The following is a 26,124-nucleotide window of genomic DNA, read 5'->3' on the forward strand; positions in this document are numbered from 1 at the left end:
GTTCGTGGGTTCGAGCCCCACGTCGGGCTCTGTGCTGACTGCCAGCTCAGAGCCTGGAGCCTGTTTCGGTCTGTGACTCCCTCTCTCTCTGACCGTCCCCTGCTCACGCTGTCTCTCTCTCTCTCCTAGAAATAAATAAAAAACATAAAAAAAAAAATTAAAAAAAATAAAACATACATAAAGATCAATATCACGACTGTCCTGAGTGCGCAAAATGATTCTAAATAAGAGCCGTTCACAAAGTGATTCAGGTACCACTGAGATTGTGATTGCCCCAGTGAAGAATGAGGGAGTGAATGTTAGGTATGGGAGTCAAGTGCTTCTGGATCAAGTGCCAGGTGCCTTGGCTCAACATGCTGTTTTTGTACAGTGCGGTGCAGAAGTGTGGACTTCTTTGAATTTTGGAAATGAAGAGTATTTTTATCGATCAACAAACCCACACTGCAGCTCCTTTAAATCAAGTTCAAACTTCAACAGTTAAACACTCCCCTAGATAGCGTTTTGGAAGCTTACTCATTCTTCACTGCCAAAGGCAACACAACAGGAACATCTACCAATTTTAATTGCTATTAAATGCTTATTTAAGCACATGTGGAAGAATTTCAGGGAAAGTAGCTAAAATCACTTCTTATTCTCTCTTTTGTTTTAAGGATTAGATCCTTTATAAAAGGTTTACTTTCTTTTCAAAAATGTAAGTAGTGGGTTGCCTGGATGGCTCAGTGGGTTAAGTGGTTAAGGTCTGACTTTGGCTCAGGTTATGATCTCACTGAGTTGATAAGTTTGAGCCCCCATGGGGGTCTCTGCTATCAACACAGAGCCCACTTTGGATCCTCTGTCTCCCTTTCTCTGCCCCTCTCTCACTTGCACAAGCTCCTTCTCTCTCTCAAAAATAAACATTAAAAAAAGGAAAAAAAGGAGAATGTGTAGTATATTAGTATAGTCAAAGGATGAATAGTCCTTAATTATATTGATTACATTCAGGAAAATTAGAAATTATATTATAAACTAGGTAGCCAAAAGTTAATAATTAAATTGAAAATTTATCTTTCCCATTTACAAATGTCAAGTTTTATTTTATTGCTTCCTGAGACATAATTTAAACAAACCAACACATTGGGGCTTTCTGTGGATTATAAGTTCATAAAATTCAAAAGCATAACTTGACTTACCAATTGGACTCTTTCCATAATTTTATTTATGTGGATAATGATTGCATTCTCATAAAAACTGTATTAATAACAATTTGAATACACGTATTTCAAAAAAGTAAATGGAGGCAAAAAAGGCATTCTATCTATGGTGATAAAACTGATAAATTAGCAGATTTGGAATAAGGAGACTTAAGTTCTAATATTAAACACTTAAGACACATGAATCATATTATAAATGCTTGGAATCTTTGTCACCTAAAAATGAAACTTTGTACATACAGTAGTGCTCACTTTTCTGTGGAAATCTCCCAAAAAGACTCATAGCAGTTTCATAGGCCTCAAGTAGTTCTCAGACTAAGAAACTATGAGTTGTTTGTAGGATGATTTTAGATTGTATCAAGATGACATTATGTTATTTCAATAATTATCTATTATGAAAACACCTATTTTGAGAAAGAGAAAAATGTGTGTGCACAGGGAAGGGACAGAGAGAGTGGAAGAGAGGAAATGCAAGCAGGCTCTGTGCTATCAGTGCGAACCCTACACAGGGTTTGATCCCAGGAGCCATGACATCATGACCTGAGCCAAAATCGGGAGTCGGATGTTTAACTGACCAAGCCACCCAGGCACCCCTATGAAAAAACCTATTAATAAAGCTTTTCCCATTTCAGTAGACATTAGAATATTGTATAATGTTTATGTTCTTAAAATACTTATGTTTTAAAAGAGGTTATATAAAATATTAATTGTATAATACTATGACTGATAATAAAGTAAACAGATTTTTAAGTGACAGAAGAAGCCTGATGACTGAGAAACAAAGGCTGCTTGGCTATGCAAACGTCAGTTTAAGAAAAAGTGAATGACATGTATATATGAGATTCCTTCCAGTTTTTAAATAATACCACCCTTTAATAAAAGTGAACCACATTATCTTCTTACTAGATGGTAAAAAGAAAGAAAAATAAGTAAATAAATAACTGACCACACGGCAAGTATCTGAATTAGGCATTTTCAGGACGCTATGCTAACTTTTCCTTCTCTTCAAAATGTAGTTTTTTTTATGTCTTGAGAAATTCCTCCTCAGGAGTTATTCAAGGGCTTTTAAATGGACCATCACCCGGAACACCCCCGAAGAGACTACTCAATCATTCCATATGGTTTTGATGCAAGGACAGACCTATAAACCAAAGAAACAAAGTAAAGGCTACTGAAATAAACCCATAATTGAATTTCAATGCAAGTACCAATGCATTTCAATGGGGGAAAGTAAAGAATTTTTAACTTTAACTTTTTTTTAAAAAAATTTTTAAATGTTTATTCATTATTGAGAGACAGACACAGAGAGAACATAAGCAGGGGAGGGTCAGAGAGAGGGGGAAACACAGAATATGAAGCAGGCTCCAGGCTCCAAGCTGTCACCACAGAGCCTGACACGGGGCTCAAACTCACAAACCATGAGATCATGACCTGAGCCCAGATAGAATTCTCAACTGACTGAGCCACCCAGGCGACCCTGGTTAACTTTACCTTTTAATAACACTGAAACAACTGGAAGGCCATTTAAGGAAAAAATCAGCCTTGACCTTTAATCCACATCATACACAAAAAGTAATACAAATGCACCATGGTAAACATAATTGCCATATCTACATTTCTAGAAGACAACCAGGAGAAAATCAAAGACTTTTTAGGTAGGTTACAAAAAAAACTTCTTAGGTAGGTTATAAAAAACATCAATAATATAAGAAAAATTGTAAATTGGACATAAAATGAAAAAGAAATTACTCTTTGAAATACATTACTATGACAAGGAAAAGGAAGGCCCGTGGACTGGGGAAAGAATTAACTGTGCATATATCTGATAGATAGAAGTATCCAGGGGGGGTGGAAAGGCTCTTATGATTAAATAAGAAGACAAACAACCCAATTTTTTAAAAAGACAGGCAAAATATTTGAATAGATACTTCACAAAATAAGATATAAAAGTGCTTAACAAGCATATGGAAAGGTGTATGATATCATTAGTCATCAGGGACATAAAAATTAAAAAATAATGAGATACAACTACACACCCACCAGAATGACTAAATTAAAGGGAAAAAAAGATGGACAGTATGCCATGTTGACAAAGAAGTGGGCAAATGAAAGTCTCATACATGGTGGTCAGAATGTGTGAGCACTTTGGAAGTCAGTTATTCAATAAAGGTCAAATTAAGGGGAGCCTGAGTGGCTTAGTCAGCTAAGCATCCGACTCTTAGTTTCTGCTCAGGTCATGATCTTGCAGTTCATGAGTTTGAGCCCCACTTTGGGCTTTGTGCTGACAGCTCAGGGCCGGGAACCTGCTTCGGACTCTGTCTGTCTCTCTCTCTCTCCCCTTCCCCTGCTCATGCTCTCTCTCTATCTCTCAAAATAAATAAACATTAAAAATAATAATAAGTAAATAAAATAAAGGTCAAGTTAAGCATGTACTAACTAAACGATACCTCATTTCCATCCCTGGGTGTTTATCCAATAGAAATAAAAGATATGCCCACATAAACTCTTGTACAGGAATGATCATAGCAGCTTTAATCATAATAGCCCCAAACTGGATGTAACCCAAAGTTCACCAGTAGGTGAATGGATAGAAAGTGTATATCCATAACAGTATAACACTACTCAGCTATAAAGAAGAATAAATTACTGCTATATGTGACAACTTACATAAATCTCAAAAATGTGGCACAGAGTAAGGTGGTCAGAAATAAGAGTATATAGTATATTACTAGTCCATTAATGAAAAATTCTAAAATAGACAACATCTATAGCAACAGAAAGCAATAGATCTGCTTCTGTTAGAAATAGAAAGCAGATCTATTGCTTTCTGTTGTCTGATGCCAGGGGTAGTGGGGATTGAATACAAAACAAAGGAATTTTTGAGATAATAGAAATGTTTCCTGGGGCACTTGAGTGGTTCACTCAGTTAAGTGTCCGACTCTTTTTTTAAAAAAAAAATGTTAATGCTTATTTATTTTTGAGAGACAGAGGGAGACAGAGTATGAGTGGGGGAGGGGTAGAGAGAGGGGGAGACACAGACCCCGAAGCAGCCCAATGTGCCCGGCTCCAACCCATGGACTATGAGATCATGACCTGGGCTGCTTAACCGGCTGAACAGCCAGGTGCCCCACTGACTCTTGATGTTGGCCCAGGACATGCTCTCAGGGCTCCCGAGATCAAGCCCCACATCTGGCTTTGTGTCAGCACAGACCCTGCTTGGAATTCTCTTTCTCCCCCTCTCTCTGTCCCTCTAAGCCCTGCACGCTCACACACATGCACTCTCTCTCTCAAAATATATAAATAAACCATAAAAATGTTTATCTTCACTACACTAGCATGTTAGTTACACATGCATATACATTTGTTAAAGCTCATGGATGTGCACACTTAAAATAGTTACATTTTGATATCAATTTTTATAAAGGTGAAGTTTAAAAACTATACAATCAGAATAATATCTGCTTATGAGGGAAGATTGACAAAATGTACACAAGTGAACTTTCTGGAATGATCAAATATTCTACATCTTTGTTGGGGTGGTGGTTAATCTGTTGTACACATTTGTCAAAACTTATCAAGCTATAGCCTTAAAATCTATTCATTTTATTTTATGCAAATTGTTTTTCAATCAAATGAAAAAAATTACTTCAAGAAACACACACACAGATTAAGGCAAAAAGAGTATTTTTACCTCTCCAAAATGGCAGAGATAGAGAATATGTGTATATATATCATGTATATCTGTATATCAGCACTGATAAAAATTGGGCAAGATAGAAATATTAGTATACTGATAGTGGGAATGCAAATTAGTACATTTCTAGAAATAAATTTGCCAATATTTATTAGCTTTGGAATATATATATCCTTGAGTCAAGTAATTGTACTCCTTGGAATCTATACTAATGAAACACTCTTAACTCCAAACATTTATGTGCAAATTTATTTATTTCCTATATCTGTAATTTAGCTACAAAATTAGAAGGAAACCTAAATGTCCAAGAAGCAGGATATAATTATATACATTACAGCACATCCATGTGGTTGATTAAATAGCTATTAAATGATGTTTACAGATGATTTTTAATACTATAGGAAAATACCATATTAAATATTTAGCAAAATGAAAAGATATCAAATAATATTAAAGTATTATGGTAATAATATATAAACTATGAATGTGAATTTTAACAAAAAAATATAAATGCTAACCGTGATTGTTAGTGGGAGGCGGGATTATTATTGTTATTTTATTTCTTCACAGTTTTCTGCTTTATATTTTCATAATTTACAAGTATTTGTTAAAAAAGATTAAAATTATAATTTTAAACATTAATCTTATTAACATTTGCAAATGTAAATGTTTATGGCATCAATGTTACTAAAATTTTACAAAGGTGTGTAAATATATGCCCTATATAGTTGTAAATTATGCTTAATGTTTTAGCCATACAAATAAAACATAAATACGTTTCTCTGAATATAAGGTATTGCATTATTTTTTATCAGTTTGGAATGTATCCTTTTAACTTTTTCTCTTTCCTTGTTAATGATTTCTGAAAAATAACTTCTGTTGTTTTTTTCTTCTTCTGGGAGGGGCAGAAATAACATGAATTGAATGGATTTTATTTTTCAACATAGTGCCCATACTTATCATACATAGTGACGTAGACAATTTATACCCACTAAATACTTCCATGCTTTCTCACAATTCCCAGCTCCCTTTCACCTAACACAGCCTTGTGATGTGATGAGTTCTGGCTACCTTTGTTACTCTGCAGATCTTTCTTCCCCTTCTGTGGTAACCGGAAATCCTCATCATAAGACTGAAAATGGAAAGAGTTCTTAAGGGACACCTGCTAACCAAGGCAGTCACCTGTAAGGAATAGAACGAATATACATTTGTGAAAAATGAATCTTTGTTATGTTAAGCCACTGGGGTTTCAGGATTTGTTTTTTCAGTTTCAACAGCTATACTTACCAATACAAATATTGGTGCTAGAAGTTAGGGCTGTCATAGAAATAAAAAAGGAAAAACATGACCCCAAAATGTCTGGCATTCGCTTAATAGTTTGGGCAGTAGAAAGTGGAGGGAAAAAGTATACAGAGGCTGGAAAGATGGTGAACCATATTATCCCATGGCAGAGTACATGTTAAAACTTTGTAGTATAAGGTAGTGCTGTTTGTTTCTACATTTGGCAAGTTATTTCAAGGAAAAAAGTGAGATTTAAATATATATATTGGCTCGGATGTAAGTGGAAATAAAAAAGGATAATGAAAATCTAGAAATTCAGCGCCTTATCGGATTGGTAAAATCACTGGTTCTAGACACTAACCAGTAAGAGATGGAACTTTAGAAGGGACTTTTCAACAAATTTAAAATGGACAGCTGGTAAAAACGACTCAGAGAGAAGATCAGAGTAAGGGTATGACCTTCATATCTACTGTTATGACACCTTAAGATACTCACCATTAAGTCAAACAAGAGAAAGATAGGGGCAAAAAGGCAGGAAGAGATAGCAAATCTGAGAGCCATGGTTGTGGCACATTGATGTGACTTCAAGCAAATAATGGGTATGTATATTGAATTTTTAAAAATGTTTTATTTATTTCTGAGAGAGAGAGAGAGAGAGACAGCGTGAGCAGGGGAGGGTCAGAGAGAGAGGGAGACACAGAATCTGAAGCAGGGTCCAGGCTCTGGGCTAGCTGTCAGCACAGAGTCCGACGTGGGGCTCGAACCCATGAACCGTGAGATCATGACCTGAGCCGAAGCCAGACGCTCAACCGACTGAGCCACCCAGGTGCCCCCTGTATATTGAATTTTTAAGGGAATTTAACTATGGGGTGCCTGGCAGGGTCAGTCAGTAGAGCATGTGAGCCTTGACATCGGGGTTATGAATTTGAGTCCCATGTTGAGTGTAGAGGTTATTTCAAATAAATAAATAAATACATAAATAAAAGAGCTTTGCTTTTATAGAGAGCAAGGGTTTATCCAAAAATATTTGTGATAGTTCAAAACATAAAAGTCATTAGGATCTCAAAACTTCCTAGACAGGAAGCAATTGAAAAAGGAAAACCATGAGTAACAATGGTCAGGGGACTTTCTCCTTGACAGTTGAATCAAAGTCTAATACAGGTGCATCCAGGATAGAGAGGCCAGCAGGATTTCAAAATTGCTATCAACCAATGCAGGCTTGTCTCTGTTCTTTCCTTTTCTGGAGAGAAATTTTACTGAGGTTATCTTGTCTCTGTTCCACCAGTTACACTGGGTGAGGGACAAGCCAATAACTCTCTTTTTAGTTGATAGATGTCTGGCCCAAGAGAAGTCACGAATCTGAGGGAGAAACTGGCATACAGTTTACATGCTGAGCTGGGTGAAGTGACTGACTATTAACACTGAGTTGTCTTATTTGGGAAAGATTGAATGTGTTTTATGAGTGGAAAGATATTAACAAAAGGCATGCTTGTTTGACCAGAAGGACAGGTGGTGGTGGAAACACTGACCAATTATGGAATAAATCTGATCTCACCCCTTTTCCCCGTTCCCTTACATGCAGTGCCACATGACTAGTAGATAGCCAAGAAGCTAAAAACAGAAATTAGGTGCGCACTTTAATGTGTTAAGCTGCTGAAATTTTTGGATTTATTTTTTGTTGCAAGATAACCTAGCTTATCCTGAGAAATAAATATATTCATAAAGTAAATTTGAAAAACAGATACAAGTTAGAAGAAGAAAAAATAACATCCATCATACATTTACAAAGCCTTTATTTATTTATTATTTATTTATTTATTTGTTTAAAATACATTTATTTTTGAGAGACAGAGTGCTAGTGGTGGGGGGAGGGAGGGGAAGGGAAGAGGGCAGAGAGAGAGGGAGACACAGAATCCAAAGCAGGCTCCAGGCTCTGAGCTGTCAGCAAAGAGCCTGATGCAGGGCTGGAACTCACAGACCACAAGATCATGACCTGAGCTGAAGTTGGGCGCTTAACCGACTGAGCCACCCACCTGCCCCCACAAAGCTTTTATTTTTGGTGGCAGTCAATATGTTTACTATTAGAAATTCAGAAAATACTTTCTCAAGAGAAAATGCAAAATGAAATCACTTATATTCCTACTTCCAAAATATAATTACTGCTATGATGACATATATGTGAAATTTTCAATAGTAGAGTTATAATTTGTATATTTTATTATATGCATTAAAAATATATTATGATAGGGGCGCCTGGGTGGCTTAGTGGGTTAAGCGTCCCACTTTCGCTTAGGTCATGATCTCGCGGTTCGTGGGTTCGGGCCCCGCGTCGGGCTCTGTGCTGACTGCCAGCTCAGAGCCTGGAGCCTGTTTCAATCTGTGACTCCCTCTCTCTCTGACCCTCCTCTGCTCACACTGTCTCTCTCTCTCTCTCCTAGAAATAAATAAAAAAAAAAACATTTAAAAAAAATATATTATGATAATCATCTCAATACAAATGTATCTGTTTTATTCTTAGTATGACAATATTATAATTTATTTTTAAGAATTTTTCATTGTAAAATCTCACTACATAAAATTGAGTTGCTTATTGTATGGCATACCTACCTCATTTATTTTAAATATATTTGGGATACTAGTTATTCCACTGTTATGTCTGTTGCCTATATTTTCTCCCAACGTATGATTTAATCCCAAACTTTGTTTATAAAGCCTTTTATGTCATATATTTTTAAAATACTAGTAGAATCTTTTGATTTTTTTTCTTAAATTCTTCTAGGTTTCACATCTTTTTAAAATAAATTACATCCAATTACAACAGAAATTCAATCTCATTTTCTCCAAATATTAATATGGGATTATTTCAGTGTTGTTTATGTTTCTTAAATTTCGGATCATGTAAGTCCCCAGTTTTTTTATTTGCCTCCACATTGTTTACAGAATTTACCTTTCCCCTCCCTAGTTTGCAATGCCCCTTTAAACCATATCAGATTTCTACATAAATGTGTGTTTATGCCCCTCTTTTCTGTTCCATTCATTTTACTTGCCTCTGTCAGTGCCAACCTCTACTGTTACCATTAATGTATTCTTACAGATTATTTTATAACTTTTAGAGAATTTTGTCCCTTTTTGATTAAAGAAAGGCTACTTTTGTACACTGTCTCTTTCATAAGAATCACCTCATTAGCTTGTTGAGATCTGCAGAAAATTATGTTTGGATTTCACTGAATTCAGAAGTTAATTTACTGGAGATTGACTTTGTTACACTATTAATTCTTGTTTCTTCAGTAATTGTGTATTCATCTCCATTTATTCAAATCTTATTTTCTTCAAACTTTTAAAAATGTCTAGATATTAAAATATATTTTAAGGATCATCGTCTCATGTTTCAAAGAATTTTAATTTTTTTAATGTTTTTTATTTATTTCTGAGAGAGTCAGAGACAGCGTGATCAGGGGAGGGTCAGAGAGAGAGGGAGACACAGAATCTGAAGAGGCTCCAGGCTCTGAGCTGGTTGTCAGCACAGAGCCCGTCGCGGGGCTCGAACATATGAACTGTGAGATCATGACCTGAGCCGAAGCTGGACGTTAACCAACTGAGCCACACAGGCACCCGTAAAATTTTTTTTAATGTTTATTCACTTTTGAGAGAGACAGAGAGAGCATGAGCAGGGGAGTGGCAGAGAGAGAGAGAGAGAGGGAGACACAGAATCTGAAACAGGCTCCAGGCTCTGAGCTGGCCGTCAGCACAGAGCCCGACGCGGGGCTCAAACCCACAGAAGTGCGAGAACATGACCTGAGCTGAAGTCGGATGCTTAACCGACTGAGCCGCCCAGGCGCCCCTCAAAGAATTTTAAAAAATAAAGAAATATATAAACAACAAAAACGTAAAAGAATTCTAACTATGATAATGAAGTGGAAGGAGAAAACATCTTCATTGAAATAAGCCATAACCATATTGAAAGGAAAACTAGAATAACAGGGAGGAGTTGATTCTGTGTTACTAAATACGTGTTAATATATTTCTTCTTTTCTTAAGAATCAAATCTTTTTATGTGTTTACTCTGAATATCTTTGAAACTGTCACGTGTTATGCAATCTATGACATCTTACAATGGCTTTCAGCACTCATGGCATAGTTTTCGTTGCTTGTGTGCGTGACCAAAACTTAGTCACAGCTTGTTACTTGTTAGACATCAACTGAGACCGTATTGATGCGTACTGTGTCTACAGAGTTCCATCGCAGTTTTTAAAAAATGTCACTGCAGTTTAAAGGTGGAAAGTTATCACGTGCCTAGAAAGGCAACAGAAGAAAGTAATGGGGACATAAATTTGTTATTTGCAAGGCAAACTTTTCCACTGGAAGAATAAGCCCCTTCTGCATTTTCTTGCAAAGCTGCAACCGAATGCTTCCTGAGAACCAGGAAAGGAAGAAATCGGTGGTGGATGATATGTGAGGTTTTGTTACTAATATATATGCTATAGTATTGTCTTTCATAGACAAGAAACAGTAAGCATCAAAATTTGTAGAACGGACGTGTAGGACTTAGAGAAAAATTGTAGAGACAACTGCTGGGCATATAAAAAATGCTGTGTCCCCAAGGATGATTTCTGGTAGGAACATATGGGTAATGATAATGACTGAGATGATTTGAGAAGAGTTGAATACTGAATGGGAACACGTTTTAACTAGCTTATATCATATATATGCCCTGATGAATGCCTCCCAAATTTACATGATTGGAAAAAGTCTAACAGAGATCTTTCAAAAAGTTAACAAAAATTTTATAACTTAAGGGGTGTAAAGCACCAGTCTGTCGTTTAATTGTGCACATTTTTTTCAGTAGTATATAAAATAATAATGATTCTTACAATAGATCGTGATTTAGATGAGATGATGTATTTCATATCAGTTAGAATCCTTTTATTGTAAGTTAAAAAATTAAAAGCCTGAAACTTGCCTAAACACTAAAGGTAATTATTTAACTATGAAGTTCAATTTTTCAGCTTGATTCAGGTGAGCTCTGAGTCAGGTGTTCATAAGATCACCAAGCAATTGACTTCTGTGTCCTCACACTGCCTTCCACTAGGAAGTGCATAGGGTAACCCATTATCCATTTTAAGAATCATTATTATTTTATATAGAATTGAGAAAAAAATGTATACATCCCAATAGCCGAGTGGTAAATAAGCTGGTAAGACATGCATAATTGATTGCTTTTCCTTCCCTGTCTCACTTCTCCACTCCCCTTCCCTCCCTTTCCTTCTCCTCCCAAATAACCTCTTTACACTTAAAGCTATGGCTCAGGATGTCCATGTGGGGAAACCCAAACTCAAGACAGTGAGGTTAAAGCTTCACCTTTCCCTACTCATTTAAAATTAAGTGTTTCTTTTCCAAGACATATCTGAACCTCAGTTTCTCCTTGAATCACAGGGAGATAGTCATGCTTGCCCCACCTTCTCGACATGATTAATAATGAAGATTAAATGCAAGAACATATATAAAATCTTTTTTTAATTTTCTTAATCTTTTATTTATTTTTGAGAGAGAGAGAGAGAGAGACAGTGTGAGTAGGGGAGGGTCAGAGAGAGAGGGAGGCACAGAATCTGAAACAGGCTCCAGGCTCTGAGCTAGCTGTCAGCACAGAGCCCGATGTGGGGCTCAAACCCATGAACCGTGAGATCATGACCTGAGCCGAAGTCAGACGCTCAACCGACCAAGCCACCCAGGTACCCCTATAAAAATCTCGTGTAAGATGCTGCACAAATGAGAATAACTATAGTGATAATTACATGCTTTAGAAAAAAATTAATCCCTTCAATTATGGGCATGTAAAGAACAAATCGTATTTATCAGTGGTAGGATAGATCCTAGGCAGTGCCCTCTGCCTTCTCTTGAAATCAAAAGGACAAGAATTAATAAAAAATTAGATGATTCATCACAAAGGGATTAGCTAAGGCATCCTTTTGTGTAGGCTACAGCTGCCCATTTATTTGTTGTTAATACCAAAGACCTCTCAGCAGGAAGAGAGCAGAAAGTAAACAGGGAAAAACTGCTAAAAAAGGGCAAAGGAAAGCCACCTGCTGGGCACTGCTCACTCAAAGGCCAATGTCACCTGAACTGACTCACACTTCAGGCTCCACAGGGCTCTTGATGGAGAACCCAGCTCACGCCACCCTCACTCAATGAATACAGAACGTTGATTTACAGAAAAAACTCAGATCGAATTGACAATTAACAGTTGCCAATTTTATGGCCATTCATCTTACTCAAGTTTGGAGCTCAGTATGCTTTACTGTGTTGTATTTTATTTTTATTAACTTAAAATATTATTAAATTCCAACATACATGCAGAAAAGTTCACAAACCATTAGTATACAGTGGGAGGAATTATCACGGTGTGAATAAGCTGGGAATCACCACACGAATCAAGAAATGGTCAGCACCCCACCTGCCCCTCCCAGTCACTACCCTACTCTCCTCCATAAACATAACCTCTGTCTGGATTTTACCACCAGGGATTAATTTTGCCTGATGTTGAACTTCATATAAATGGAATCATATGGTAGATACTCTTTCCTTTCTGTTTTTTTTTTTTCATTAAAATTTTGGTAATGAGACTCATCGATGCTGTTGCCTATAACCATATTTCATTCATTTCATTGCTGTATATTATTGTAATATATGTCTTTACCATGAGTTACTTACCATTTCTACTGTTGATAAACATTATGTTGTTTCCTGTCTTGGGCTGTTATTACTCAGTATATAATGTATATTCTCATATGTCTTTTCATGGATATAAGTAACTCATTTCCCTTGGGCATATTCCTTACAATGATTGCATCATGGAGTGGATATGTTTAATCTCATTTTCCCAAAGTGGTTATGCCTTTTACAATCCCACCAGCAATTTATGAGAATTCCATTGTTACATATTCTTGTAAACACTTGGTACTATCAGTCTTTTTTGGTGGTGTTTCACACACTGTGATGGTATCTAATTTGCTTTTAAATTGTATTTCACTGATTACTAATGACTTGAACATCTTTTTAAATGATTTTGGCCATTTGGATATCTTTGTTTTGTAAAGTATTTGGTTAAATCTGTTGTCCATTGCCTACCAGGAGTCATTTTTCCATTAATTGGGTAGAAATTTCTACAGACCATGAATACAAATAATTTCTCAGTTAAGTATAGTATGGCTTGCTTCTCCCATTCTGTGGCTTCCCTTTTCATTCACTTAATGAATTTTAAGAAACATAAGTTTTTAATTTTAATGTATGGTAATCGATCAAACTGATAAATATTACATACCATGAGGTCAGGACACATTCTTCTGTATTACCTTTTAGACACTTTACTCCATAGATTTTACATTTTTAAAAATATTTTTATTTATTTCTAGGACAGAGAGAGAGAGAGAGACAGCGTGACCAGGAGAGGGTCAGAGAGAAAGGGAGATACAGACTCTGAAAAAGGCTCCAGGCTCCAAGCTGGCAGTCAGCACAGAGCCTGACGCGGGGCTCGAACCCACGAACCGCGAGATCATGACCTAAGCGAAAGTCGGACGCTTAACCGACTAAGCCACCCAGGCGCCCCAGATTTTACATTATTTTTAAAAATCTATCTGGAATTCATGTTTGTTTATGCCTAAAGTCAAGATTCACTTTTTTCCCTTCATGGATATCCAATCATTTGTCCTGTGCCCAAAGAACCTCCTTTAGCATTTCTTATAGTACCAGTAATAAATTCTTTCAGTTTATGTTTGCCTGAAACTTCTTTCTTCTTCTTTTTTTAATTAACCAAATGTCAGACCATTGTCTTCTGGTTTGCACTGATTTTGGTGGAAGTCAGTGGTAATGCCTATCATTGTTCATCCGTATAGTATGTTTTTCCTTCTCTAATGCATCTCAAGATGTTCTCGTGGCATTTAGAATAGACTTGTCCAAAGTGTCCCAGATGTAATTGATTGTTCCGGAGAAATAGATTCAATGTCATCAGTGGAAGGTAAAGTTATGATGTCAAGGCAAGAAGAAGTTGGGTTATTATAAGAAAATGAAGGAAAGTTGAGTAAGGTGACTAATTTGTCCTTCTGTGTCTGGGACTTTCTCAGTTTCAACACTAAAAGCCCCATGTTCTGGGAAGCCCCTCGAGCCTCTAAAAATTGAACAGTTTGCCCGAGAATATCCTGGTTTTAAAACTGAAAGCCCAGGGCACCTGGGTGTCTCAGTGAGTTAAGCATCTGACTTCAGCTCAGGTCACGATCTCGAGCTTGTGAGTTCGAGCCCTGCGGCGGGGCGCTAAGTAGGCTCTGTGCTGACAGCTCAGAGCCTGGAGCCTACCTCGGATTCTGTGTCTCTCTCTCTCTGCCTCTTCCCCACTCACTCTCTGTCTCCCTCTCTCTGAAATAAATAAACTTTAAAAGAAATTTAAAAGGAAATAAATAAAACTGAAAGTCCTACATCTCAGAATACCTCTCAGTCCGGCATAAATCAAGATATTTGGTCACCTGACATCATCTTATCTCTTTATACACCATATCTCTTTATTCATCCTTCCCTCTTTATCCTATTTGTTACTAACTTAGTTCATTTCCATTTTTCATTTGGATTCTTATAATGACCTGCTAACTGGTTTTCATGTTTTTATCATTGCTCCATTCTTGTTCGTTTTAACAATCATTTCCAAGTTTGTGAACCCAGAGTATGCATGGTTTCTAAACTATATTTCTTGCAGCTGGCTCTGTATTTGATTTGCCTTGGTACTAAAGTTTCTCTGTGTTATAACCTTGGTATCTGTTTGTTCTAACATTTCTAGACACCATTTCTGGACTGCGGGAAATGATTTATTTTGATGATATAAAATGCTAGGTATTTTCTAGATCCAAGTGCATGAACTTCCTGCCAAAATGGATCTAGAGCAACTTACTGTTTTCTTTAGTGATCTGACAGTGCCTAGTGATTTCCAGCTCTCACTATGTTGGATGAGTATCTATTGTGCTTCTTTTTCAGTTCAGGAGGAATTCGAGTGACCACTGGCTTCTCAGGGTGCTACTTTAGGAACAAAAGTAAATTGTCTCAAGAAAAAAGTATTCATTAAAATCACAAATTGAAAATAAGGTTTGGATGCAAACAAAATTAAACTAGTCAAGAAAGAGGAATGGCTTTTGAAATAAGTGTGAGCTGTGGCTATTGAAAGACTATGATCATTCCTGTTCTTTAGTGGATCTTGGTTATAACCCAGTTATTCTTGTCCACTAATTTCTTGGATGGAGAGTCAATTCATTTATTATCTAGAACAATTTTCTGGAAACTTAAGAACTTGTCTAGAGAAAATTGTGGGCATCTTAACTACCTTCAACAGGTTTTAAATGAGATAATTATACCAGGGCAAAATATTTATACCAGATCAGCAGCAGCATATGGAGAGAAGTATTTCATTCTTTCTAATATTATCTATTTCCAATTAACGACATCATTGCCAAAAACTTTCACAAAATTATTAAATTCCTTAACCACCCCAGGAATATATTTAGTATAGATTTTGGCAAATGAATTACGTGGCAACTAGAAAACCATAAATTTTGTAGCTGAACTTCACGGATTTGAGTTCATTTAGAGAGACAGCTTAGAAGATGTATTTTTCTTTCACAGCTGATAAACTTTCTTTGAATAAAATCTTGTGCATAAATGCAATGTATAAAAGTAAAAAAAGAAGCATTTCTCTGGATGATGCCTAGAAGCCTGGCTACTTACCATTTGCCCCTCCCTCAGCACTTGCAGTATAATGAAGAATCAGAATTATTAGAATTTATAATAACATTGTGCCAAGTTTGCACAAAATTGTAATGTAACATGTTCACCAAATGTATGGAAAATTATTCCCCAAATTATATCTTTGCAAAGCACACAGAAGAAATGTACAGTTCCCCTTAACATTTCAAAAGAGCTGGAAGGGAACCTTCCAAAAAAAATAGTGTATTTCGAAAATAATATTTTAAGATCACTGTATAGAAATTACCCTCAGCTTATACACAAAATACCAATTTGAAATGGCAAAGTTATCTCTTTAAAATTTATCTTATATACAAAATAATGATAACAACAAGCATAAAAACAAACTTAACAGTTTTTTTGACTATGTTACAGATCTTAACTTGCAGAGATATAAACTCATTTTTGAATCAGATACCTGTTTTGTATACATTGTGTTGTAAATCTGTGGACTCCCTTCTTCAAATCAAATTTTGTGGAAGTTCGTTGGGTACAAATATCTGAGGTTGGACCCTTCTGATGGAGACAGGGGTTGGATCCTGGAGCCCTGACTGCCTTTGTCTCCAAGCAGCAGAGCAGACCTCCTTTCCAGCCCTCCAAGAATCTGTCCTGGAAGGGCCCGACCTCGTCTGTCAGTATGGAAGCCTCTCTTGTAGAGGCTGTAAAGCAGAGTGCTTAACGATTAGGCGGGCTTTGGAGTCCTTGATAGTCTGCATTGAATCACATCTCTGCCATTTGTTAATTTGTCAACCTGATCTCTCCACTCCAACTTACTCGCCTGACAAATAAGAGCAGTTGCAGCAGATAGTCTCCAAAGTGGGATGCCATCATTTTTCTCTCTCCCTGTGCCCATGTTGCTCCATCCACGGAGAGGTAGATTCTGTTTCCCATCCCTTGAACGTAGGCTGCCTTGTGAATTCCTTTTACAAGGTTGTAGAGGAAATGATTCTATGCCAGTGCCTGTAATAAACCTTAAGATAAGTCTGGAACCTCTGCTCAGGAAAGCCAGCTGACATGCTAAAATGAAACTCAGATGAGACTATTAAGACGAGAAGAAATCAGGTAGAAGCAGAGAAGCCACAGAGAGGAGCACGGAGACCCCAGAAATCTGAGGGAGAGTCTTCAAGAATCTTCCAGCCCAGCCATCCACCAGCTAAGCCGGATGAGTGAGTGATCCTGTGTGGAAAGAGAACCATCTAGCTGAAAAAGGCCTGAATTTCTGACCCACTGAACAGTGAGAAATGATCAATTGTTGTGTATCAATCCACTTAGTTTTGGAAGTGGCTTATTATATAGCAAAAGATAAATGAAACAAAAACAGAATGCACCTCATGTGGTTGATTTTAAGATTAAGTGAGATAGCAAAAATAAAACAATTAGCACCCTATGGGGGAACATTACAATTAAATTCAATTGTTGCTAATGATTGGACTGTGAGTCAGAATTCCAGAGACTTTTCCTTTTTGGGGCTTACATTCTAGAAGGAGCAGACCTAGGTATAAATACATAAATGGTACAGTGTGTTAGAATGTATTAAGTCCTGTGGGGGTAAAATAGAGCAAAGTAGATTGGTGATGTGGGGTTGGAGGAGAGAGGAGAGTTTGCAAGTTGGTTAGAACGTCAGGGTAGGCTTTATTGAGAATTAAATTAATTAATTTAAGAATTAAATGTGAGGAGAATGTAAAGAGGTTGGGGAGTACTCTGTGCTGTTACTTCTCTGAGTCAGAAAAGAGCCTTCCAGAGAAAAGACAGATACCACAAGTCAGGAGCTGCCTGGAGTGATTAAGATTGAGTGAAAAGATCACCGTGGCTGGAACACAGTAGACACAGTGGGGCCTGGTAGGAGACAGTTGAGAAGAGACTGTACAACCTACTATTGTATCTTTGCCTGTCCTAGAACATTTAGAAAGAGATGTTCTGTGTAATGAAGGTAATGCTCTTCTTTCAAACACTAGCAGCACCGTTTAACACTTATGGCTGCCTTCAGGCATCTTGTTTTGTTCATTTATTTGTGTATTCTGCCAGTCCTACCAAAATTAAGGTTTATAAAAAACAAACCTCCCCTTTTATTTCATCATTGTATCTGCAGAACATGAGAGAGTTCCTGTCACAGAGCAGATGATCAAGATATGTCTTTGTTTGCAGGAATTTCATGGGTGACAATACTTATTAGTAGCAAACATCTACTCAGCACTTCATAGTTTATAAAGTACTTTTAATTTTTTTTTCAATGTTTGTTTTTAAGAGAGAGAGACAGAGAGCAAGTAGGGGAGGGGTAGAGAGAGAGGGAGATACAGAAGTCAAGCAGGCTCCATCCAGGCCCTGAGCTGTCAGCACAGAGCCAGACATGGGGCTTGAACTCACAAACAGTGAGATCATGAGCCGAAGTCGGATACTTAACCGAATGAGCCACCTAGGCGCCCTTACAAAATACCTTTAGATTGGTTATCACAGTTTAACCTTACAGCACAGTCAGGAAAATATAGTATCACTCCATGCAGTAGACGTTCCGAGGTGCATAAAGTTTAAAGGTCTGGCTGATAGAATCTCTCCAAAGGCCAGATGCAGGGAGCTGAGGGAATTCTAGGGAGCCCAAGTGTACTGAGTTTTTAAAAGAAGCTGGCCCATTTTAACTTAATATTTAAAGAAATTTCATCACACATTTAAGTAAGTACAAAAGATGTAATCTCTAGCAGAGTGAAATTTTGACACCTCTCTTTAATTTTTTCCCCTATTCTTAAAAAATGTATTCTCAAGTTAGTTAACCTACAGTATAGTCATGGCTTCAGAAGTAGAACCCAGTGATTCATCACTTACATACAACCCCCAGTGCTGCTCCCAACAAGTGCCCTCCTCAATGCCCATCCCCCATTTTCCCCACCCTCCCACCCCCTTCAACCCCCAGTTTGTTCTCTGTACTTAAGAGTCTCTTATGGTTTGCCTCCCTCTCTGTTTTTATCCTATTTTTTCCTTCCCTTCCCCTCTGATCACCTGTTAAGTTTCTCAAATTCCACATGAATGAAATCATGTGATAATCTGTTTTTCTCTGACTTATGTCACTTAGCATGATACCCTCCAGTTCCATCCAAGTGGATGCAAATGGCAGGATTTCAACACCTCTCTTTTAAATGTAACAAATCAGGAGTGCCTGGCAGACTCAGTTGGAAGAGCATGTAACTCCTGATCTTGAGGTTGTGAGTTTGAGCCCCATGTTGGAAATAGAAATTACTTAAAAATAAATCATATATATGTGTGTGTATATATGTGTATATATAAGTATATATATGCATACATATACATATGTGTGTGTATTAATGAAATTTCAACAGTAGGAAATTTTTACATATTTCTTTTTACCTCCTTAAACTCTTATTTCCATTCTATTTCCTTCATAGGATTTTATCCTAAAATTTGTTTTTATATTAAAAGGCTTGAATTGATCACACTCTCAAAATTCTCTGTAACAAAACAGTGCATATAAATTGAAATTTAAATATTTCATTTCTTACCACAATAAAGTTCGATTGAGTTATCTTTATAGTTATTATTAATAGATAGCTAATAAAAATGACACAGATGTATTACAAATGTTAATAAATAACGAGCATAAAAGGAAATTTTATTGCATTTCTTAAGGAGATGGATAAGGATGTGGGGTAGATTCTACCTACCTTTTTACTTATTTAAAAAAATTTTTTTAATGTTTTATTTATTTTTGAGAGAGAAATAGAGACAGCCAGAGCAGAGGAGGGTCAGAGAGAGAAGGAGACACAAAATCTGAAGCAGGCTTCAGGCTCTGAGCTAGCTGTCAGCACAGAGCCCAACGTGGGGCTCGAACCCACAAACCATGAGATCATGATCTGAGCCAAAGTCGGATGCTCAACCGACTGAGCCACCCTGAAGGCCCCTCTACTTACTTTTTTTTTTTTTAACCCAACGTTTAGCATCAGCTTTATTCCTATTTAATGTCTTTTTCTGATGTCAATACTGAGAAAACATGTTTGCATAAGTAAATAGATGAGAATGAAAAGAGTTATGTTACTAGCAATGACCTTGAATTCTGTGACAGCTCTTCCAAGTTATACAATAAAAATTACTTTGTGATCAGCCACCAAGAATTATTTTTAATAACCTGTAAGCTGATAATTTACTTAGATATATTGTGAAAAGTGGAGAATTAGAAAGCACCTAACCTGAAAAAGGTTTGCTACCTTTTCCCTATAGTAATTAACTTTCTGGACGCCTGCACTGACATTTAGAAATCACTCTGACTTGAGCACAAGGACAGAGAGATGCGATGCATTAGTGAAAGGTGTGCTGAGGGATACTTGTAAAAACAAAAGGAAGAAAGGAGAACTTGTGAAGTATTCTCAGGCTGGTTCATTTTATTTATTTTTTAAATGTTTATTTATTTATTTTGACAGAGAGAGAGGGGGGAGAGAGAACAAGAGGGAGAAGGGCAAAGAGAGAGAGGGAGAGACAGAATCCTAAACAGGCTGCACACTGTCCCTGCAGAGCAGGATGGGGGCGGGGGGGCTCAGTCTCACAGACCATGAGATCAGGATCTGAGCCAAGATCAAGAGTCTGACACTTAACTGACTGAGCCACCCAGGTACCCCTCAAGCTGGTTCATTTTAGATGAGTATATGGAAGTTGAGAATTTGGAGATTGGCTCTCTTAAAAATATCTACGTGCCGGGGCGCCTGGGTGGCTCAGTCGATTAGGCGTCCGACTTTCGCTTGGGTCGCGATCTCGCGGTTCGTGGGTTCGAGCCCCGCGTCGGGCTCTGTGCTGACTGCCAGCTCAGAGCCTGGAGCCTGTTTCAGTCTGTGACTCCCTCTCTCTCTGACCCTCCCCTGCTCACGCTATCTCTCTCTCTCTCCTAGAAATAAATGAAACATTAAGGAAAAAAAAAATTAAAAAAAAAAATATCTACGTGCCTTTATATTGCTTGGGAACTCAGTGATTCCCAGAACCCAGTTTGAAGACAGGCTGCACATGTGGGCAAGTGCAAATGAATAGAGTGACCAGAAAATACCCCTAGAAGCATGACCTCCAAGAAATGAGGCAGGAGAATGAGGCCCAGAGACAGAGGAATTTCTTTAGAACAGGGCGCAAAATGGCTAAAGCAGGAGGTTCAGGACCAAAGTTCCAGAGCCCTAGGCTGCTGGTGATGGGAATGTGGGTGTGAGCAGCAGGGATAAGATTGGGTGGGGTCTTTAAGGAGCTGACACTCTAGACTATTGGGAATTTTTATGTGAAACTTCTCTTAGAATCTTGTGGGAAAACATGATAGATAGGAGAAAGGAATAAAATGGTGCAAGGGGGGCCATGTAAAGGAAACCATATGCCTTTGAACACTAGTTTAATTGTCATGTTTGTTTGAGATCTACTGCAGCCAAGGAAAGCGTGAGAGGCCATCCAGAGCTACACTATCCCGTGTGGCAGGTACTAGCCACCTGTGACTATCCAATACTTGATATGGGGCTAATCAGAATTAAGATGTGCTGTGTGTAAAATATCAATCAGATTTCAAAGATTTAAAAATGAAGAAGAAATCAGAAGCAAACCCATTCATGATATATTGTATTGACTGCATCTTAAAATGGCGATTGGGGAGTGGGCGTTGGGTGGCTCAGTAGGTGGAGCTTCCAACTTTGGCTCAGGTCATGATCTCACATCTGTGAGTTGGGAACCTGCATCAGACTCTGTGCTGACAGCTCGAAGCCTGGAGCTTGCTTCAGATTCTGTGTCTCCCTATCTCTCTCTGCCCCACCCCACTCTCATGCTCTCTCTCTCTCTCAAAATAAATAAATAAACATTTAAAAAAAGAGATAATGACTAGAAAAGTCCTCACAATAGTATTAATAATAGATTTTTCCTTAATAATAGGATTGTGTGTGATTGTATCTTATTATATGCTTGTGTTTTAATTTCTAATTATCCAAAAGAGACATGCATTATTTTTATTTTGTTAATGATGATTATTAGTACTTGTTAAAAGAGCATGATGGAAAGATATCCTTTCGTTATCCATTTACAAAATATTTAATAAAAACCATAAGTAGAAAAATAGAAGCACTGAGAGACACTTATTTCTATTATTTGGAGTGGTGTACAATAGCATAACTAAATTATGTGCTACATGATAAATATTTTAGGAATACCTTAAAGTTTCATTCCCTTATTGTCCATTATCAATTAGGACTTCTTGCTTATTTTCGTTATCAATAAACTTCAAAGTCATGGGAGTCGATGATAAGAAAGTATTTCTTTGTCTTGAAAATACCAGGAGAGAAGAGCCATGAAAACAATTGACTCGGTTTTTCAAATACATTATCTGCAAGGAAAATCTAGCTCCTTGGCTGTCACGCAAAAGCCCAGTTGTATGAAAAGCATTTCATGGAGCCGATCCCAATACAAAACAAAAACAGGAATTAATTGATTTGCAGAGATTTCAGATACAGCTCCAAGTATCCAGCTCTGATTTACCAACACAGAATTGAAAGTGAGCTGAATGCTCCCAGAATTTACACCCTTAGTACTTACTTTTAAAAATTGTTTATAGTCTGCCTGAGCAGTAATTTTCTAATTATACTCAGTTAGCTATAAAGGAATTCCATAGTCTCCCAAAGTACCTCATTTATAATCAAGAAGCCATTCCAACGGGACACTGTGAGCCTGTTTGCAAGTATATCTCAAACTCCTGTAACTGGTTCAGAAGATTCTAACCACAGGTTTCCTTTAAAAGGTGAAGCTATGCCACCCAATATATGAGAAGCACTGATGTCTGAAGCCTTCAGAATGGCGACAGCAAAAGACTGCTTAATTAAGAAACGGCAGAGTCGTCTAAACCCAGCAAGAGGCCAATGATTCAGCATTCATTCCGATCACTGATCTGCTTTTTAATCTCCTCCAGCTCATCAACTTCTTTCTTTTCTTAATAACTACTTTATTGGGTTGTGTTTCTCTTGAGACTTGAGGATGGAGAAAGAGACATCTATGAACATTTCAGGACTATGTCATTGATGCTGTCTTTCTCAGTGACTCACTTCAACATGCATGACTGCCCGGCCAACGCTGTCACTGAAGGAATGCTCCTCTATTACACCTTGGACCGCAGCTGGCACATAAGATGCAACTAAGTTGAAATAGAAGTGGGTGGGAGTGGGTGGAAAACTGCTATTTTAGAAAATGTGGTATGTGCTACAATGGAGACTTGTACATATGTCTAAACTGCCCTGAAGCACAGAGGACAGAGGAATTCGGGGCACTTCTGTTCTGCTTAGCAAACGGGGTTTTGGGTTTGGAGAAGGGGTCACAAAGAGGTTGATATTTGGGGTCATTCTTGGCAGGCAGAGAGCTAAAGGAAGTGGGGCGAAGGTTCTAGATTACCGGTCCACACCCTGGAGTTTCGGATTGAGAAGTTTGGCAGTGGGATCCGAGAATTTTAACATCTAACAAGTTCCCAGGTCCTGCCGATTGATGCTCTTGTCTGAGACCATATATCGAGGTTTACTGTTGTAGGGCCAAGGGAACCATAAGAATGTAATCAATTCTATGACGATGTCATCCTTGCTTGCCATCAACAATCTGTAACACACACACACACACACACACACACACACACACTGAGCATGGGAAAACAGAGCTCGGCGTCATGTCTGAAGTTAATCCTACCCTACAAAGCATTCTTTCGAGATTTCAGCTTTGTCCTCACAGATCTAGCAGAACACCTCACTCATTAATAGGCAGCTGTGTCATTTCCAGGAGGCCTTGTGGACTGCAGTTAGAAAGCTGGAGTAAGGAGGAGATGAAATGCAGGAACAAACAGTGCTCTACACCACTGCAGAAGTGCAGATTTTATTGTAGGCTGGAATGCCCTTGAAGGCAATGGAGTGGTAAGAACATCATCTCCTTTCTAAGTTTAGACTTTTTTGATCCTTGATATTTGAGAGTTAATATTCGCTTTCGTTGTGGGTGCAAATGTGTTTACATGATCAGTGGCCCACTGAAGACTTGAAAAAATAAAGAAGTAGCTATGATTCACAGTAGCTGGGAGATCTGGGAAATGGCTGAACTTGGCGGGGCTATGCCCAGTGTAAGTTGTGCTGGGGGAGCTTAGAACACCAAAGTCAAGGGGTGCCTGGGTAGCTCAGTCGGATGAGCATCTGACTCTTTTATTTAATTTATTTATTTATTTATTTATTTATTTATTTTTTACATTTATTTATTTTTGAGAGACAGAGAGCAATGGGAAAAGGGGTAGAAATACAACCTTGCCCCTCAGTATATCCACTGAGAAAAGGACAGTTGTAATCATATGGTATAGAAGCCATCATTTTTACCCAGAGGAGGTCATAAAGTTATTAGAACATTAGTTCTCTTAAAAGTAATTATGTCTATAGAGCCTGGTAGTCATTTGTGGACATTTGTCACTCTTTTTGTTATATGTCTTTGTTTTGCTTTGTTTTGTTTTAATGTTTATTTATTTTAGAGAGAGAGAGAGAGAGAGAGAGAGCAAACATGAGTGGGGGAGGGGCAGAGAGAGGGGGAGATACAGAATCTGAAGCAGGCTCCAGGCTCTGAGCTGTCAGCACAGAGGCCGACTCGGGGCCCAAACTCACGAACCGAGAGATCATGACCTGAGCCAAAGTCAGACGCTTAACCGACTGAGCCACACAGGTGCCCCTGCCTTTGTTTTTTTTAATGTGAAATATTTCATACCGATGGAAAACTATATATAAATAACGTAAAGAATAATAATAAATAAAGCCTGCATATCCAGATTAAGAAAGGGTACATTGCCATTGTTTTTGAAGACCCTGTTTGCTCTTAGTCATTCCTTACCCCCATATCCACAGGTGAGTGCCATTTTGAACATGGTTCATATCATTCACATGAATTCCTTTATCCTTTTTAAGTATTTCTGATTAAAATGTATTATTTTGCTTTGCATGATTTTGAACTTTAGTAGAATGATATTGAATGTCTTATTCTGAAATGTGTTCTTTTGGTAAAAATTTTTATTACAGACTTTCCCGTGTTAATCTGTATAGTTGTAGTTCGGTCATTTCACTGCTGTTTAGCATTCCTTTGTATGAATACACCACAATTCATTTATCTGTCATTTTGTGGATGAACATTTGTGTTGTTTGTAAAATTTTACTAAAAAAATAATGCTGCTATGATCTTTTGTGTATTTGTCTTCTAAAATATACATGTAAACATTTTGGTTTTTCACTAGGAAAGAACTTTCTTGTTAATCAGTTGTGCATATCTTCAGGTGTTATAAATAATGCTGAATTATTTTCCAAATGGTGGTAGAAATATACATGCTCAACAGCAGTAAAAATGGTGACCCATTACACCACAGCCTCACCAATAGTTAGTATTGTCAGATAATTTTTTGCCAATTGTGCAGGTAAAAGTATGTTTCATTGTAGCTTAATTTGCATTTCCTTGATTCTTATTAGAAAGATTACCATAATTTCATGTTTGTTGTCATTCACATTTTCTCTTTCGTGAAAGCCAGTTCAGTAATTTTGCCTATTTTTTGGTTGAGTATTTTTTCCTATTGTATTCCTATTGTATTACATTAAAAAAATTTTTTTTAAATAGTTTTTTTAAATTTATTTTTGAGACAGAGAGAGACAGAAAATGAGCAAGGAAGGGGCAGAGAGAGAGGGAGACACAGAATCCGAAGCAGGCTCCAGGCTCTGAGCTGTCAGCATAGAGCCCGATGCAGGGTTCGAACCCACAAACCATGAGATCACTCTCTAGCCAAAGTCGGATGCTTAACCAACTGAGCCACCCAGGCGCCTCAATACTTTTAGTTTCTTAAAGTTTATTTATTTATTTTGAGAGAGAGAGAGAGAGAGAGAGAGCCCAAGCATGTGCAGGGGAGGGGCAAAGAGAGAGAGAGAGAATCTCAGGCAAGTTCTATACTGACAGCAGCCCTGATGTGGAACTCACACTCATGCAACCTGAGATCATGACCTGAGCCAAAATCAAGAGTCAGACACTTAACCAACTAAGCCACCCAGGTGCACCTAAAATAAATACTTTTAATGTTTAACTGTGAAGTATGATGCTTATTCCTGAGTTTTCTTTTTGGCAAATTCTATATTAAAGTTGTATCCAGATTATATTCATCACAGTTTGTTTTTAGAAAATCTAAAA

The sequence above is a fragment of the Hyaena hyaena genome, unplaced genomic scaffold, assembly GCF_003009895.1.
Source record: "Hyaena hyaena isolate Hyena2069 unplaced genomic scaffold, ASM300989v1 scaffold_762, whole genome shotgun sequence".
NCBI classification, from domain to species: Eukaryota; Metazoa; Chordata; class Mammalia; order Carnivora; family Hyaenidae; genus Hyaena; species Hyaena hyaena.